Source organism: Malaya genurostris, chromosome 3 (assembly GCF_030247185.1).
Source record: "Malaya genurostris strain Urasoe2022 chromosome 3, Malgen_1.1, whole genome shotgun sequence".
NCBI classification, from domain to species: Eukaryota; Metazoa; Arthropoda; class Insecta; order Diptera; family Culicidae; genus Malaya; species Malaya genurostris.
Genome location: NC_080572.1, coordinates 274864306 through 274869847, shown reverse-complemented (window position 1 = coordinate 274869847; position 5542 = coordinate 274864306).

Genomic DNA, 5542 nt, shown 5'->3' with positions numbered 1-5542 from the left:
GTAAACAGCAGTTTTTGACAGCTTCAGTTAGCGCTGCTCTCGGTTTCTCACAGCTGATAACTGTTTCTCTCTCACAGTGTTTGATAAATAGTAAAAATGAGAGCGGACTCAGTCACCATTCATGGTTAACGACGAATGAGCAGTGAGTTGTATGAATGGGTTTTCACGCGGCACAGGAATTTCGGGTAAAACACAAACTTTAGTTTAAATTAAAGATTTTATGGTCCCATACAAAACTCCTGAATTTTGTTCTGTTTCGCTAATAAGTTCGTTAGAAAATGTCATTTTTGAGCATCCAATTTGACTGCTTTCTGGACACGTTAAGAATGATAGGTTTCGTTTGAATTAATCTATCGTGCGGTGCTTCTTCGAAGATTCTATTATGAAATAAATGTCGCAATCCGAGAGCCTTCGGCTTGCTCTTATTGTCCTTAATATTTTCTTGTCCTCAATATCTTGTCCTTCATATCCTTAATGTCTTGTCCTTAATATGAATAAATATTTTTCGCATAAAACTAATATTATGGGTATCATCATTTTATTACAACTTTTCTCAATGTCCACGTGTCTAATCATAGATGACGAACATTACGTGAACCTAAGACACATCTTATGTCGTTTTCGCTTGATACCTAACCTAACCTAGTTTCCACTCTAACTGCTGTCAAACCGTGTGCTTGAAGCTAGTTTCGAACCTAGTTTCAACATTGTTGAACTGAAAATCGAGTCAGTTTCGAACCAGGTTTTTATATCAGGTTTGCTCAGTTCCCCGTGGATAAGTGGCAAAATCAACACAGTTTCGTTAAAAGTGTTTGTATGATGAAACTATCCTGGGCCAGTTTCAGTTTCCTCAAGCGAATACAACCGTAGTAAACATGTATCAGTAGCCTACACCATTCAAAAGATAGATAGCATGTTGAGAATACTAATCTGTTGTGCTAGTCTAATATTGTAATATTCTCGTGAACAGTATAGGCTTACGGATCGAGTTCTGAACAAGTATAGAGGTTGCCTTCTCATGACGACAATGTATAACACAGTATTCAGTCGTGTGACTAAGAAAAACCCTTTTTCTTGGCAAAATCGATTTTATTTATCAATGCAATCTTTTTCAAGAGCATTACAATCATTCCAACGCTTCTCTCACTTCTAACTTTTGGTATTTTGGTTTTTGCAATGACTGACCGGAAACATATATTGAAGAAGCCAAATGAATGAAAAACTAACAGAAAAGATGAATTTTTTTTGGAAAAAGATACGCTCAGAAACAGGACTCGAACCTGCGTTCTTATGCATTCCGTGCATACGCGCTACCATTTCGCCACTCTGAATCTTGTTTTAATCACTCTAAAACGCAAGTCAGACACAATAGCGCGTACATCGAACATGGTCTACATCCTGGCCGTCACCCGACCGATACCTTATATCCAAACATCTTCTCTGTCCTTCAAACACAGCATTGAGTAGGAGAGTTTATTTATCGATTGTCACCTTCTTTAATGGTGCCAGTCGCTGGCTGGACATCGATATATATATATATATATATATATATATATATATATATATATATATATATATATATATATATATATATATATATATATATATATATATATTTATATATATATATATATATATATTTATATTAATTCCTCTCTTGTGGCTAACACAGATTATAGCATGTGCATCCCAATATATTGAAAGCCATAATCCTCTTAGCTGGCTGTTGTTGTGTCTTTGGACGCTTCGGTCGGGGATCATCTGCTGCAATCCTCTCGGATGATTATCGTTTTTATTCCGCAGTGGAGTGATAGATCCATGTTTCATCCATTGTCACACGTCGAGGCGAAAGATATGATTTATTACTTGTAAACATGACCAAACACTACTCTGAATCATTAACACCTTATTGTTTTTGATCGGCTGTGAGTAAGCGCGGACACACATTGAAAAGAGCTTTCTCATGGTCAAATGTTCGTGCACACTGCCTGCTGATAGCTTTACGACCTCAGATATCTCACGCAATTTCAATTTACGAATTCAGCAAACCAATAACAAATGGTTCGTTTTGATGGAGTTGAATTTAGAGTGCAACATTCGAAACTCACTTCACTGTTTTACTTCAAAACATTTTTACGCACAATCGCTTCAAATTCTGAATAAATACACTTTCCACTAAGAGTTTACGGCGCTTTTGACCATCGGTTTAGAAATTTAAATATGGATACATCGTAACAAATGCGAAAAACATCAAAACAATTTGCAAGTAATTTCAACAAGACTATCCTTTTTAGCTTTTGAATGGATTGTTTAGCTTTGACACTTCTCATGAGCTTTTAGCTGATAAACTTGTTATTTTTATTTTTGTTTTCTTTGTGCTGTCTTTCAGCAATGATGGTAATGGATAAATAAAGTCAAATTTTCTGATTTTAATCACAAAATTAGTTGTCAATGAGAATCTCGTGTGATGTCCAGACTCATGTCCAATCACTACACGTTAGATGCACATCTCCTTCGAATTGGACTTTCCGAGACTAATCATTGTGCTTGCGGCGAAGGTTACCGCGATATTGACCATGTTGTTTGGACATGCGTGGAGTTTCGTGATGTCAGATCTCAACTAATAAATTCCTTGCGTACCCAAGGTAGACTATCCAATGTCCCAGTTCGCGACATTCTTGCTTGTCGTGACCTTCCATACATGAAACTTCTTTATCATTTCATTAAATCCATTGGAGTTCCAATTTAAATTTTATTTTATGTTAAACTGTTTTCTCTTCCATGAGTTCAACCAATAGCCAACTATAGGATATTGAATATAAGTGGTGAACTGATACAAACAATCCTGAAATAGTTATAAGATCATGTACAAAATAAATGTATTTTATTTAATGTAATTAAAATAGCAACTCGCTTGATAAAAACAGTGTTTAGATTAACTAATGAGTACCAACATACTAATATGATATTCGAAATGTATTAGGTTTAAACTACTATGTATTGTGGATGCCACGGCGAAGAAAAACTTATGTATATTGCCTATGAAATAAACGTATTTATGAAAAAAAAAAAATGAGAATCTCGTGTTTAATTAAAATATTGCTGGTTTGTGTCCAGGATATTCGCCAACTAAACACATTCTCTGAAAAACAAGAGTTTTTTTTAGCAAAGTTGATTCTAAATTTCAACTAATTTAATAGTTATTTTGGAAATTTTGTTGTTAACATAAACTAATTCAAAAACAGTAATACGAATTAAAAACCAACAAACGATAAATTGAGTAATATTCAAGGACTATTCACACATATCCGGTCCGGTTCAGTGCCGGCACGACACCGTGCACGGATACTGATATTATTTCATTCGTTTTCTATGCGCGCATTCAAACCTATCCGGCACCATACCGTTTTAAGGACTATTCACACATTTCAGTTCCGTGACGCCGTCAGTGTTGCGTCCGTCCGGCAAACTCAAATTCGTCGTCACCGATATTTTTTTATTTTCGCTGAAGTCGGTATGTCATTGCATTGGCTGTGCCGGAACGGAAACAGCACGTAAACGGAACGGAAGGGTTCCAATAAAAAAAGAACACTGACGGTGCACTGAAGGCACTTTCACTGAACCGTCACGGAACTGAAGTGTGTGAATAGTCCTTCACTCTTGCTTGAATACAAATTTTTTTAACCGTTTCACACAGGTCCTGTGAAGACCATATTTGACATACTGGCACTACACTCAGAAGATGCTATCGTGATACCTCAAAAATAATGTGGCTTGCGTTCTTTTGCAAGAAAATACACTCAAACGAAAAGTATGCGTTGATTTCTATGGAAAATCATACATTCATGGTACGGTATGGTAAAACTATCTTCCAATAACCGTACTTCTGTAAATACTGATTGTCGTGAAAACTGTCGAACAGTTGATAAAATTTTCAGTATTTTTTTTTAAATTAAACTTAAAAAATTTTCAAGGGTTCGTCGAATGAGTTAAGGTACGCTCATAGTTCTGGTCAACCGGGACATGAGATAGTGTAATATGGTTCGAATTGTCTTCATTCGTTTCAGTGAAATATATTCAAATCCGAAAAACCTAATCGTAATTTGTGTTTGTTTGATGAAATCCGGAAATCCATTTAAATCCAGAATTTTAGCAAAAAGAAAACAAACACAAAAAAAATTACCGAACCATTTCATTTGATTTACAGTTTACGGTAGTTGTCGAATTCAGCAAATTTTTTTTACTGAAAGATCGGTAATCAATTCAATTACCGAACGTTCAGCTGTTGAAAATCCGGTAAAAAATGACCGAATTCTGCGAAAGTTTCTAAGTGTGTACATTACTAATGTTGTGAACATTGCTTTTTGTTTAGGGGCTGTCCATAAAAGACGTCACGCCTCAAGGGGGAGGGGGGTGTTCCATAAAACGTGACCTTTTGTGACAGGGGGAAGGAGGGGGAGTTTTTTGGAATGTGACGTCCAATATTTTCAATGAGCGTATTTTTGAAATACCTAATTATATTACTGCTTTGTCCTATTTCCTGAAAAATCTCCACAATAAACGTTTACATTCTACAGGAAAACGTGTATTTGTTGATGTAAAAGCTTCTTCTTGTAAATTCGGAAATGAATAATGCAGGAAATCATTTCTATTGAGATCAGCAAAAGTGCGCGGAGGAGCGAGTAAATTAGCGAAATTAATATATTTTGCCTAATATGAGTAAAAAGGAAAAGGATGCCTTCAAACGGTTTAACTTAAGTTATGCACTGACAATTTTTTCAGTAATTTGATTTTCTAGCATTGATAATAGTATATCATAAGAATTTCTCTTATCTGATTCTGATGCAGTTTATTTAATTGTACTCCATTTGAAAAAGGACGGGAGATCAACGATTTCAGACGTAGATCATGTCATGTCTTATCTTGATCATATGTGATTTTCCTCCACCAACATCAAAGCTTATCGAATCATCCAATGATTGAACTTACATAAATCAAGAATCATTTTAGCTCAAAATCACTACCCATTGTGTGGCGGAAGATCAGTACCGATATTGATCGATGTGATTTAAAATTCACTGATCAACTGATCATGAAAAGATTCTCCGGCAGTGATCTCGTTTTGATGAGGTTTTGGTCTTTATTTTCTCAGCACTGTATGCTACACTAAGGAAATATTATTCTTTACCTAAAACAATAATATATTTGTGTATCCCTAGGAGGAATAAAACAGATGATTTGAATGTTTCATCGATTCCAACCAAATACTTTTGTTAATTTATATAATTGATATTAATAAAATAATTCCGATGATTTAGTAGATTTAAGGATATTTTTTAATCTAATGACAGCATGTAATAAATCGATTTTTCTCTCATATTTGTATGGTTTGTCATACATATTGAGAATGTATTGAGATGAATTTTATTTATTTTGAATTCGTGACATGTGACATAGGGGCGGTGGGGGGTCTTTGCTTCTGTGACAATTTGTGACAAAGGGGGGATGGGGAGTCAAAAATCTTCAAAAAATGCGTGACGTC